At 36.9% G+C, this 14,553-nt stretch overlaps 1 protein-coding gene across 5 annotated transcripts in view; it reads right to left on the bottom strand.

Moving 5' to 3' along the window:
* The window catches only part of gse1 (Gse1 coiled-coil protein), a 709,767-nt gene that overhangs the window by 78,338 nt on the left and 616,876 nt on the right, over window positions 1-14,553 (bottom strand). The window contains exon 1 of one of the 5 annotated variants that reach the window (XM_039763386.1): window positions 3,260-3,387. The exons of the other annotated variants lie outside the window; for them this stretch is intronic. The gene's annotated coding sequence lies outside the window, so the exon portion shown is untranslated. Of the gene's footprint in view, window positions 1-3,259; window positions 3,388-14,553 lie in introns of those variants that run through there. 5 annotated transcript variants of the gene reach the window in all.

Here is a 14,553-nt window from a genome sequence, read left to right as displayed (position 1 = left end):
TATAGTAGTTCTTTAAACCTGCACATACATGCCATAACTAATGACTATTAAAAATAAATGCTCAAAAGTTAACGAAAAACGAAAAAGTACAGAACAAGGTTAACAAATGAGTACTCGTGAGTTATTTCTGAGAGCACCTCTTGCTCGAATTACAGTTTTGTTGATAAGGACTAGCAAGGGAAGACACCTATACAGTACATTTAAGTCCAATTTTAGTGTAATATAGCTGGCACTACAATAAATGTTTTACGTAAATACTATCACACATATACAGTAGGCCTACATGCCTTGGATTCAGGCCATTAGGTTAAAAGATGAAAAGGTGTAAAGACTTTCTATAGGGGCTAATGCTGTGAGCCTATTTATTGCTAAATATCAGGGTTATGCTACTTAGTGGAAGGCCCTGGACTTTAAAAAAACAATAATCCCATTTCAATCGTCATGTCTGAGTCATCGTATGACTAGGACAAGCTTAACCTAGCTGGATTCCAAAACAAATATGTAATTTGTGAATATAAGGTGTTTATTACAAAATTATACAACATAAACATGGGATGTATATGTAAGATTGCATGACAGTGCAGTTAATGTTGTCATCTTTGTGTTGCTTTTCTCTCTGATACTGATAAAATATGGTGCCATATTTGATTAAATAGCAGTTTTAAATAAATGTAGAGCAAGTGAGTATGGGTATATAATCGAGTCAACTGGTGTTTAATCCAAGGTTGCATTACTCAGGTTAGTGAAGGCCACAGTAAAATGATAAAAGCCATCAGCAGCCTGACTCCTGCAGGCAAGTCATACTTCTCTTAGAGGTATGTGGGTAAGAGTAACACTTCCTGTATGACTCGAAGACAAAGAAGGTGACTCATACTACTGGTTGGAAACAGAATGTGAAGAAAATGAAAGTATTTCAAGTCACAAAAGATTAAAAAAAAATGGACACATTGGCAACAATCAATAAAGGCATCTTCACTACAACTGACCTCCGTGAAAGGACAGCTATTGTATATCGGTCAATGTAGTCCATCCCTGTCTCTGAAATACTTTGTCATGCCTTCATCGTCACTTATCTGACTTATTACAAGTCTCTCCTCAACGGACTTTCCTTGCAGTTTATCAACCGACTACAACTTCAAGGTGAAACAACAACAGTCATGACTCAGACCAAATACAGCAGTCGCATTGCACTGGCTTTTGTCAGATACAGAATTGTCTATCTGCTGTTAATGTACAAGATTATCAACACTAACACCCCAGTTTATTTCAGTCCACTTGGGCATCTCGTGCAAACACTTCAGTCCACAAAGTCTCTCTGTGGTAAATATTCTTAGCTTGTTGCCACCTACACTCTCTGGAAGTCCCTACTTACATTAGTTATTGAGGCCACATTTATCTGTACATTTGTACTGTTTTCATTATTACTGTACTCATTTTTTATTTTGAACACAAGATTGCAATCTTGTCTTATTACTGTGCTTAGTAGCCACTGTTCTTTATAAAACAAAGCTCTCACATGAATATCTCTGAAGAACAGCAGGTTAGGGGTGGAGGTCTGGTTTGTCCCAAATCTGCACTCTTTATTCCTGTTCTCTCAAATAATAGTAAACTTCCTGTCTAAGTCACTGCGTTTCTTCTGGCTCTTGCTTGATCCTTAAACAATACTCCAGAATGGCGGGGGTGGGGGTGGGCTTTGGATGTATTTTTAATAAACACCACAAAAACAATAAATGTGCAGCTTAAAGTTAAACCTTTATTAAAGTGAAATCAAAATTCAAGGCTATTTAAACAGGAATAAACAAAAGTTGAATTCTTAAAACGGTTGATGCTGCCAGTGTATTCAAAAAGCGTTTAAATTACAAATCACCGTGGAATGCGCACAATAAAACGTATATGAAAGAGAGTAAACGTATAAGGAGTTACAAAAGGGTGCACCCAAACAAAATGGTATACTTGATTAATGATTCCTCTAAAGCCAAATAGGGAGACACGTTTTTGACTGGTAGATTTACTACCAGAGTGAGCACAAGACTAATCCGTGAGCAGCTTCCGGAGGTGTTCTTTAGCCCCCCTACTTTACGAGAAGCCACATGCAGCTAAAAGAAGTGAGAGGAGGTGTAGGGGTGGGGATCAAACATTGAAAGCACACCTGCCAACAGTGTACACAAGTCCTACCCTGCAAAGTAAACTTCAGCAGCCCCGCACTGACTCACAGAAACATACCCTCCTCCTCATCAGCTGCCGAAGCTCTACAGGCTGTCCCAGCGCACGCTGCCAGACTCGGTGACGACACCAACAAAGCCAATTAGACAAACTGTTGCGCCGGCGTCGGCAGCATGAAAGAAAGGGCCACTCTGACACAAACACCAAACCCCCCCCCCAAGCGACTACAAAGGGCACAAAAATAAACAACATCTATCTGGAGTTGTACGAAAAGTGTATCTCCCACAGTATCTTCACATCAGCGGTCAAACATTTTTGCAATCAGCTTGCGATAGAAAGAAATAAATGCTGGGCACGCATCCAAGTGCTGTAACTTGTAAGGCAACTGCCAAAGCAAACTGGAAATGAAACGCCTCACAATGCGGATATACGCCGCCGTCATACTGTCTGCCAAACGATTAAAGAGTCTCCCCTCCTCCTCCTCCTACTGCCCCCCTCCTTTTAATGATTTGCATTTCAGGACAAACTCGTTGAGGCGAGCAGGCATTGCAGAGAGACAAGGCGGTTCAGGGTGTCGTGACGGATCTACGGCTTTCTGCCCCTTGGGGTTGACTCGGTTATGACACTCGCATGGCTCCGGTAACCCATGCCCTCCCCTTTTGTGGATCAGCGGAACGCCGGCTTCAAAGCACAGCCATTTCAGCAAACACCCTGGCAGAATAAGGCTGATCAATTCATTTTTTTTATCTACATCTGAAACGAAAAGACGTGCGATTTGAAACTGTTACATACACTCTCAAGACTATTAGCACTCGTTCTGTCACTTGGTCGGCATCGCCATGTAAAAACTAATCAATTAACTACAGTAATTAAATATTTTCGCAACTGAAACCTCCACCCCGGAGTTCCCCTCGCCTATTAAACGAGGCAAGCGAGGCGTAAAAAAAGCAAGAGCCACACGACTGATCTTGTCGCTTCACCTCCTCCTTTAAGTTAACCTCTCCGCTTGAAATGTGCGTTGCTCTTCATCCCCCCCCCCCCAAAAAATACACAACTCGAGCGGTCACATATACAGAAAAAAAGCGGGACGTATTACCTCAAATTTGTAGTGAAATTTTAGTTTCCAGCCCAGCAGGCAGTAATATCCATTGCCTCTCCGACGGACTTTGTTGTTAGTAGATGCTGCGGGGTCGGAGCACACTTGGCTGTGGATGCCCTGCTTGTGGGCGGGGCTAGGTCGACGGGGAAGGCGATAGGGGCGGGGTCAAGCAGCACCTGCTCTGCGGGACACGCCTTCCAGCCAACGGCTTGACGCGAGTAAGAATTACAGGCCGTGACTCGACATGCGCACGCACGCAGAGCGCAGAGCTCGGGGGTCGCACGCGTCAGGCTGTCTGCTCGCTTTATTCAGAGCGCGGCGACTACAAATCTTTGCCGGGTCAGTGCTAAGAAAAGAAAGGAATATAAATCTTTTGCCATGAAGGAGTACGTTAGTATAAAGAATATCCTTCTTAACTGACACTGTGTAAAATGTTGTATTAGTATGGCATCTTGAACACCGAGTCGCGCCACAACGAGCACAAAAAGTGTAACATTGTCATCCAGGAAACAAGGGCAGCCAATGAAGTGATAGAAAAGTGTTACGGGGCATATTTGAGTAACGGCATATTATACATAAAAAACAGGCATTTTAAATATCATGAAGCCCATTATGAATTTCCCCTTGGGATTAATAAAGTATATATCTATCTATAAGCTTCTGTGAACTCATCTGAGAAACACTGGTTGCCCAAAGGAATGCCACCATACAAGAAAGATGCGAAAAGTAATCTCAGATTTGATAACACTTCCCTATCACGCTGTCTTCCACTGCTACTTGCTATATAATATTACCAATTTTCTCAGCAATCTCTTCTCTTTCTGATAGTCACTTTGCTGATTTTTATTTTTGTTAGAATTTGAGTAGCATTCTGGGCAAAAAAGCATATTAAAGTAAATATATGTAAAGTGTATTGTATTTATTTTTTAAACACTTTTTAACATTAAATCGGAATTAACTCAAATATTTTACGCACACATATAGCACTCTGTGAGCCTGCAGAGATAAAAGGGGTAATGGCTTAAGAGTGTTATCATGTTACATTTTGGGGATTCAAAGTAGCTGGAGAAAAGAGTTCATGACCACCCAGTATGGAATTATGATTTTTTTAGAGCTTTCGTTTGGTGAAAATATGTAAAACAAATATTCTAGGTTAAAAGAGGATGAAACCTTGACCTGCTCGGTACTTAAAGTGTAATGTGCTATAGCACCGGTGCTGAGCAGCAAATGGATTCTTTGCTCTTTACATGTCTCTTTTAGGTGACTGGCTATGCTTAAAAGGACTGTTCACTGTTGCCACACAGGATGGAATTCATATGTGACTTTGGCAGGCTTTCTATTTTTCTAGGTTACCCTGAAGCTGCCTCTAAAGCTGCACATCTACATCATGGAATGCCAAGAACTTGCCACCGCTGTTATGGTATTGTCAGATTTGCCTCTCTGTTATATTTCAGAATGTAATAGCAACTTTATACTGAAGTAGAAAAAGTATGTCGCTCGTAAAAGTTTAAAAAGAACAAACTAAAATCAAAAACTTTACTCTGAAGATGGCATGCTGTTACTCTGATATATTTAATCAATCACGTCTATATCATCCTCTCCTTCTTCTTCTGATGGTTAAATTAAAAGCTGATTCAGGAAGGTTTAATGTAATACAGCAGACATAAGGTTATGAGTTGCATTCTTTCCCAGATGCAGATTCAATCATGCCCAGAAATGTGTGAAGTTGCAGCATGTGAATATAAGTACATAAGATTGTATAAGATCATAGACAAATGTGTAAATCATAAACATACATACTAGACTAGTAAATTACTTTTATATGAAGCAGTTCTTGGTCTGATTTTACTTTATTATTTTTTACCATCAACACCTCCTGTGTGGCCTAATGTAGCATCCCTTCTTTGGCAACAGGTAGGTTTTTCATTCCTTAATCCTGACCTCAGCTCCTTCAAGTTTCAGATTACACACCTTTTACTTTACCTCCTATTTGACAAATGCAGTGTTATATTAAAACAGAACTTTGGGGCAGTGATTAGTACCCTTATGACATAGCTCCTGGGACATGAGATCAGTTTTGTCAAAATAAGTCACTGTCTACATGGATTTTGTCTGTTATCCCTGTGTGTTTTCATTGGGATTAATTGTCAATGCAAAACTGGTTCAGTTTAAGGATAGGCTGTGTCTTCTGTCAGCCTTGTAAATAAATAAAAGGGGTTCATAAAAAAGAATAAGTGAATATTTTTACAGTATCATCTGTATACAAATGTATGAGTATATAAAGATAAAAGTATGTGAAAAGCAATACTCTACCTCGCAATATAAAGTGGAAAACACTGCATAGGTTTTATCTACTTAAAATGCAAAGGTCCTAGTAGTTTGCAGGAGGTTAAAGATCCACCTGGTTGTTACTTTAGATCTTTTCAACATGCAACTTTAAGCACTCATGACACTTTCCAGAACCAACTTTTCAAATAGAGAAAGGCACCTGTTTTGGTGCTGGTCTCTCCCTGCTTCTGTAAAATCAATTATAACATATAAATATGTATTTTTGTAGAAATAGCAAATGATGTATAAATACCCAGATATGTACTTAAATTGTATTTACTTTGAGACAGACCATATATTAAAAAGTGACAGTTTCATTCTGTGATTTAATCCGAAAAATTCTTCAGAAAAATACTCTAAAGCTCCTACTTCAATATGAGAACAAACTGTTATATATAATTATATTGTATGTTGTAATAGATAGATTTTATATGTATGCATTTTTAGAAAATTTAAAGAATGAAAGAAGATAAAATTATCTACTAAATACAAACTGTTTTATTAATAAAAAATAAATAAATATCCTTAAGTTTGGGTTAAAATCCAAATGGATACTGCAGAGTTTTAAAATAAAACGATTATTTAGATTGGCCTGCACCAGATACAGTTTGTGTCAGCATTAGTCATAATAGGTAGGTACAAAAAACTAAATAGGTTAGTAAGTGTAGTAATCCCTAGTGAAAAAGCAAACTCTGAAATGTCTTTTTAGAACCACTAGAGGCCAGCAACTAACCAAAAGGCTTGTTTAAAGAAATTTACTGAGGAAACAAGATTGATGACAGGTTGTGAACCTTGTCAGTGGCTGCTTTGTAAGCTGAAAGCAAATTAGACCTTTTTTGTGTTAAGCAGGGAGCACAGATTGTGATGTTTTAATTGCTGTATGTGGCTTTCACTGAGGCTGAATGATTTGTTTACTCTTTGCTGGTATCCACACTGCTGGGAAAGATGCTAGGTGGACGTATCAGTGGCCAGAATATACAGTATTTGAAATGCAACATTGATATCATGCATGTGTGACTTTTGTTTTGGTAACAATTCCCATATTACAGTAATTGCTGGTAATTTAACATAATCTCGTAACAGGTACAGAATGTATGTCTGTAAAGAACTGCCGTACATCTTCTCAAGTATATTTCTGTTCACTAGCTCTATTAATAAAATTGACCACATATATATGTTGTTGTATTCCGTTTTAGTAGCACATTAGTTTACTGTTTATTATAAACTACTCAAACATTTGGTATTGCATTTACAGTGCCTTACATCCACTTTTGGAAACTACTCTCTCCATTTCAGAATTATTGGGAGCAGATATCTTTCAAAGCAGCACCAAAACTTAGGCAGACAGAAGCCATAGATGGCATGCTTGTTTATCCCGTGGTATATTCATGTTTATACCCACAGTCAGCCAGTCTCCCCTCAGTCTGCCCTGCATTTGGGGGTAAACCAGTGCATATGATGAGGGGAAATGGTAAATTCCATTAAGACAGTCACTAAGCCAGGGATCAATCCAATGCCTCTAAAGTTTTTGGTAACCACTGCAAACTACTTAACACATGCGAGTAAGAAAGTTATATACTGTATATACTGCATGCAGCACCATATTGTCTTGTGATGTGCCCTGTGATGGCACATGCTATTAATGCTGCTATGTAATATAGATTATGGTTGAAAATCGTAATTGTAATTATTCATAATCAGAATCTGTTAAGCAACTTAGCCAATCACAAATAAAGAGAACAAATTACCAATTAAAAGTCATGCATTGGAAGATAAAAGTTAAGAGGTAGTAAAAATATCAGCAGGTATTGCAGAAACAAAACGCATTAGATACATTTGTACATGTTTACTTGCATTCTGAATTTTATTTTAAAAATGAAAATGTATTATGTCTCATTCAATTTCCTCATTTTTAAAATATGTATGAAGTAGCTGTCCATCTATTTTCTAAGCCTCTCAACCTGTCCCAGCCCTCTCCCAGGCATATTTATACTTGGGACAAATTGCAGTCATCTGCTGCCTGATAAGCACAAATTTATAATGAGGAAGAAAAACAAGATTTCTTGGGAGAAAAATCCATGCAGAAACAGATAGAACATGTAAACCCCACACACAGATTGCCCAGGCCAGGATTTAAATTCATTCATTATTCAATTATACCACCTATATATGAGATTTAAGAGGGTGCAAAAACAGGTACCATTTACAGCCTTACTATATGAATTATTACAATCTCTAAAATTTAATTACATATCAAGCAGTTTTCTAAATTCACTTTTTCCTGGTCAGGAGGCAGGATCTATTCCTGGGTTTGATGGTAGGCCACTGCACATTGTACTCATATATACATAGATCCCCATGACTAGAGCTATTGATCAAAATAAAAAATATATTTTTGAGCTGTAGAAGGAAAGCAATGTTCCTTAAGGAATTCCACACTCAAGAAAAGAAAAAAAAAACTCCATAAACACACCACACTTTTATATCAAATTTGGATCTTGTTGATGGTAGTTGACAACTATATCTGCCATGTATAAAACTATATAGCTTAATTTATTGTGGAAGGGGGATTTTAAATATTATAGTAAGTCCATCTTTCCATCAGCTTTTTGAACTCACATCTTCCAGTATATAATCATCACAAGACAGCTGTGTGCAGGATGTAGAAATTAACATGTACTGTACATGTTGTCTGTCCACTTCAGAACTCTTAGGTATGGTCATAACCAAAATTAGATATTTTAGAAGATTAATCTGACAGCAAGCAAGTCATTGGCTTGCGTAAGAAAAACTCTAGGGAGAACTTACAAATCTTACACAGAAAGTATAACAAGTGGGACGTAAACTGGAGACTCAGCACTCTGCAGCAAAAATATTAGCTGTTGCCCCATAGTTTTTCTCATGATATTTCCCAGAAACAGCAAATCCCGTAACAAAAACATTACTCATATCATCATTTTTTAAAACTGTATATTAAAACATACATATTAATAGATTACTCTGCTGACGAACACCTTCAAGTGCAACAATAAATTTTACAATTTATTTCTGGTGTATTTAATAAATACACTCCTATGGCTCCCAAATAACATATTTTGAAAGATATACTGACGTTAGCTGTCATTGTTAATGGCTCAGCTTCCCTGCTGTAGGGCTATTAACTGCAAACATAGATTCTTGCTGCTGCTAAGTGAATCATCATTATTGTTCTTCTTGTCATAAATGATGAAAAGTAAAATAAAAATCTACACAGATGGAAAATACAGGATTTATAATTTTAAAGATTTTTCTTCCTCTCCTTCATCCTGCTCAGTCTCTTTTACACATTTATTTACTGTATTTTATATACCTTGACAAAGGAGCCCTAATAGCTGCCTCTGTTTGTAAAATATGGGAGGTCCTTATTTATAAGTAAGCTTGCTGAGGTGGGTATTGCAATTACCAAGAGAATTGGTGATAGATGTATGTATGTAGAAAAGATTTATTATTGCTTTCAAATAAGTGCAAGGTAAGAGTTGTACTGTAGAACTATAATAAATCAATTAGGGCTGCAATTTAAAGGGTGGTCTTAAACATTGATTATGTCTAAAATTCATCCAGGGATGACAGTGTCAACATTTTACAGTAGTCATTTTTTTACCTGTATGCACTTCTATTTTATTTTTCCATTTATTAATTTTGTATTATTTAGTGCAAGCTTGGCTGTCATAATCCTCTGTATATTTTGTTTTTTTTTTTTCGTTGTAGTGTTAACAGTGTTTGACACTTTGGTGTAGTGTTTAGCACTGCTTCCTCACAGCTGTATGAATTTCATTTGAATTCCTTTCATTCATTGTATATGTGAAGTTTACAGAATTCTGCCTGTGTGTTTTAGGTGTCTTTTCTGTGTACTTTGGTTTCCTACCACACTCCGAAGATTTATGTCTAAGATTGACTGGCAGTTCTACATTAGTTCTACATGGATACATGTATAAACAATTATCTGATTTAGAGTGGCATCCCATCCAGGGTTGGTTCTTGTCTGGTATCCAGTACTGCAGTGATAGTTCAATATGCAAACCTATAAGGAAAAACTAGTTTAAAAAAATGAATGGATTGTAGGTTAGGACGTTTGAGCTTTTAAATTGGAACCATTTAAAACATTCTGTGAAATTATGTCCCATTTTCTTCAAGTTTTTACTCAAGTACAGTTTCTTTTTTTCTTCACTCTGTTGTGTATTACAGCAAAGTTCAATTAAAGGAATTTGTATTTAAAGTCCTGTGAGCCATCCTGCTGTACAGATCTTAAACGCAATGGTCTGACCGTTTGTTTGTTTGTTAGCATGTCTCATTTCTTAAGATTCTTGAAGTTTATATGTGAAAATCAGTATTTCAGGCAGTATCTGCATTCCACTGGGTGACCCTCCTTAACTAAATCAGTTGCACAGCTAACAACCTATGAAATATGAAGAACAACTAAGTCACTTTTCTACAAGTGTGTCATGACTTATTTCCCCATTAGTTTTTCAAAACCCATTTATTCCCATTTACTATACTGTACTCATGTGTTCTGTTTTGAAATTTTCTGAATACATCAAGTGTGTTTTCTACTCAAATTCCAAAGACATGATAATGAATATATTTACTGGTGACCCTAAATGAGTTTGCTGCAAGTGCGCTCTGTGATGGATTGACACCTTACCCATTGTAGGTTACTGTTTTACACCTGATTTTCCAAGATACGATTCAGCTTTGTACTATTCTATAGTGAAACAAGAAAAGTTTAGAAAATGGTTGGATGCATGTGACAAACAATATGCAGATTACTATTACACTCCAGCTAGACAGGTTAACCTAGTTTAAAATAGCAAACTTTAATATATTATGGAACATACAGGTATTTCCAGATTTTATTGTTTTCTATTGTCAAACTTGCCTTTTTACCATGGGGGACTTTAATTAGCATCACCAAGGAATTAGAGGAAACGTAGATCGAAATACATGATTTCAGATACTTTTAATCAGAAAATACAAATTTAGCATTAGTTAAAATGCTTCATTGTTGGGTAGTAATAAAAACTGAATATGTTGACAATATAAAACTCATTCAATAATGTTAGCAGAAAAGCGAAGTGCAATGCAACTGGTAAAACGTGTAGTCCTTCCACACTTTCTGTAGCCCCCAAAACCTTTGACTTTACTCAGCCTCCTTGACATGTATGTACTGTACACTAATTGCAGGTAACTTTTCAAAGTTTCTTTTCTATTTCTTATATGCAGAAAAATGTCTGTTTCCAACAATTGTACATCTGCATTACGTTAATTTATTCTCCTAAGTAAGTTAAAGTATATTCAATCTAAGCAATTATTTTCCTATGCTATATTACCATCTTAATGTGTGCTTAAATAAAAGTGGTTTAATGCAGTTGTGTTTAAAATAAAAATGACACTCATTTGCCAGACAGCACACCCCCTTTCAAATGCACCTAGTGGACAACAAATAATTAAATAAATAAATATCCAGCAGTTCTAGCTGTGATGCCATTGAGTTGATAACAACACTTTCTGCTTCTTAACCTGCTCTAACCCTTTACCCCTTCCTTTTCTGTAGGGGTTCTTGTCTCTCTCTCCATAAGCTCTTGTACAGCTGTACCCCCTTCACAATCAGTTAACAGCTGTTTTGCATACATTTTGAATTCTAATTGCCTTTTTCTTTTCTGTGCAGCCAGCACATTGGTGAATGGGAATAAAGAAAGGAAGCCAAGCCATAAAATGCATGTGCAGTCTCTCGCTTTCTCTTATTTTCTTCTGTGAAAAGAATGCCTCCTTCACCTTCTTATTGAAATCCCTTCAACACTGAAAGCATTGAGTTCAGGGCCTCTCTTTATTTTATAAGCAATGAGCATTGAACCTTTCAGCTAGTTTTGAAGGGTGGACATGATAAAAAAAAAAAAAAGCAAAGAGAGAGAGAGAGTGTGAGTGAGTGAGTGCCTCCATCCAGGAGAATGTTTACCCATAACCCCCTCCTATGCACTCACTCTCAACTCCCAGTGACCTTCCATGCCAAAGGAGGGCAACACAGCTAGGGTGCTTTTGAGTGCTACTAGTGACACTAACTGGCACACTAATGGCAAGATATGTGAAAAGCAAAAAGCAGAGTGCTTGAATACATGGGCGCGCTAGAGGCTTGGCTGTGTCTAGCCATGGGGAATGTTATTAAATTATGGCTGTGTAAAGAAGAGCAATTAGAATTCAAAATGTATGCAAAACGGCTGTTAACTGATTGCAGAGGGCTACAGCTGTGAAGAAAGAAAAGTGAAACACAAGATGCCTTCAACATATCACACTGCAGGATGGGAGGCAGGCCAGAATGTAATGTGCTATTAGTATACTAAGCTATTCGATTTATTTAAATTCTTTTTTTTTTTCTTCATAAAACAGCAAAGAATGCATTAAAAGGACCTATACTTAAATGGAAACAGAACAAAAACGTCTTAAGTGAGCACCTGGGGATTGTGATACCTCTCTGTCCCTTAATTGGGACTTCCTATTAGAAAATAAAAGAGAAAAAGTTGAATTGGCTTGGTGAATGAAAGCTACTGAGTGTGACTACATGTTATAAAAATAGTTTGTCTCCTGTCTGTTGGAAAAGTTATACGACAGGGCAAGAAGATGAAGTTAAGAGTGTCCCAGTGCAGTATGGTTTTTCTCAGTGTTGCTCACCTGCAGAAGTGCTACTTCTCAACGTATGGTTCACTAATATATGTTTACATTATCTAATTTTCTATATGGCTTGTCCCTAGTTAAATTTTGGGAACAGCATTCACATACAGTGTTATGTGTTTGCTAAACTATGCAGTGATGCCTGGTTTTAGACTTGTTGACATATCAGTCGCATTAAACCATTGGCATGACTTGTTCCTATAACTGCCACGACACATTCTGACTCTTAGAAAAAGCAGGCATGAAAATGGGTAGGTGCAGCTTCCTTCAAAGCAGATGAGACTTCCCAAAGACATAAGAACAAATTGGGTGGTACAGTGCCACAGTTGTTAGTGTTACTATCCCATAGCTCCTGTGAAGCACTGTGCCCTAATTTCTTCTTAAACTGGAGAAAATACAAGTTTGAATAATTAGCTGTAAGCTGCAGAATTAACTTTATCAAAGTTTTTTTTTTTTTAAGTTTTCAAACATAGATTCAATCTCTAGAGTGTTCTCTATTCAAGACTTGAGGCTTTACTAGCCCTTAATCAGTCAAAGCAGTGCACAGTTCTTGGTCCAGGATGGCACCTGACTGATGTTCTTATCCACAGCTACTTGTGGAGCTGTTTTTGTAAAGTGGTGATGAAAACTGCAGAAAATACTTTACATGTATTCTCACAGGTGCCCTGTAGACATCCAGAACATTTATTGATTTGTCATTATTAGGAGGTAGCCTAACAGGTCATTGGCATTTTAATTGCTTCTGAAACAATGATGAGAATATTTTACCAAAATATACTTAGTATTCAATCTATCATATAGTGTCTTCTCTCTCTCATATATATATATATATATATATATATATATATATATATATATATATATATATATAATCCCATATTATAAAATATATATAAAATACATTGTTGGTACATGCATAAAGAACTTTACATTTACTTACACTGAAGGGTTTTATTATAGATTTAAGGATCAGGCAAACCCTTTTAAATTATAATATATTTATTGTTGTATTTTTAGCATATGGCTTTAACCAAGGTTACTTACAAGATAAAGGGGTTCATTACAATTCTTTGCAATGTACTTAGCAAGCTATACGCCAGCCTCATAACCCAGAAAACACTGGGGTCTCAATGATATAAATACAGTAGTCTTTGCTAGGCCTTTTGTGCCCATTTAAGGCTACCTACAAAATTATCCTTATTTCTGCTTTATTATTCATGCCTGATTCTTTTTGATAAAGATGCACCTAATTCAATCCTTAGTGGCTATTTGACAACCTTGCATGCATTTGCAGACAACCATTAATAATTCTATTTAATATTAATTAACAGCCTATTAAAAATGGGACCTAGCTGTTTGACTCCTGCTGCTACCTGTAAGTCTACAAATCAATATCAATATGAATTATCATGGGTGATCTTTTTTTCCCATTAACATACATGTAAAAAGGCCATAATGTTCTTATCTTTGCACTTTCGGGGAAATGGATTTGATCCCCCAGGGTTGGCCTGTGCGGAGTTTTCATGCATGTTCTCCACATCCCATCTTTTTTTCTTTATATCCTCCCATATTCTGGAGATGGCGCAGTTTATCTGGCACCTAAAAATTTTCAATGTACTGTATAATTCAGGGTGCCCACCGATGGTTTGGCATCCGGGTTAGGCTACTTCCTTTAACGAAGTATAGCAGGATAATAGTTAACTTCATATAATGCTGTAATGAAAAAATGAGGTTCAGAAAAAGGATGGGTTTTAGTTCAAACAAGTGATAAAATTTAATGAAGTTATCTTGAGCAATGATATTTTAACATCTCTTAACATTTGTAAGGAAAGTGTTTCAAATAATATTGCTCCTGCCTCCTACCACATCCTAAAGATTGGTTAATTGCTAAATGTAAGATCACCCCATTTGGATGTGTGAATGAGTGTGGGCTGAAAATGAGTAGCATTTCTCTTCAGTGTTGGTCACTGTCTTGCACGTGATGCTGCTGGCTCTGGCACTCTTTGAACCTGTAATAGATAAAACATATTCAAAAAATGGTTGGGCTGATGTGTCTATACATCATCACATTTCTCTGTGGCAGTTGTGGTGAGAGTTATATGTATGTATTTGGGGCAACAGTGATATAGAGTGTGAAGCTTCTGCGGTAGCAGCCAGGTTCAGACTAGCTGAAAACTATTTTCAGCTACGTTAAACTTATAACAACTGTATATTTATGCACAGAGGGACTGGTTTTGTTGAAAGCTCGCAGTTAAACAAGG

This window comes from Polypterus senegalus, chromosome 9 (genome assembly GCF_016835505.1).
Source record: "Polypterus senegalus isolate Bchr_013 chromosome 9, ASM1683550v1, whole genome shotgun sequence".
Classification (NCBI taxonomy): domain Eukaryota; kingdom Metazoa; phylum Chordata; class Cladistia; order Polypteriformes; family Polypteridae; genus Polypterus; species Polypterus senegalus.
This window is presented reverse-complemented; position numbering and strand designations above follow the sequence as displayed.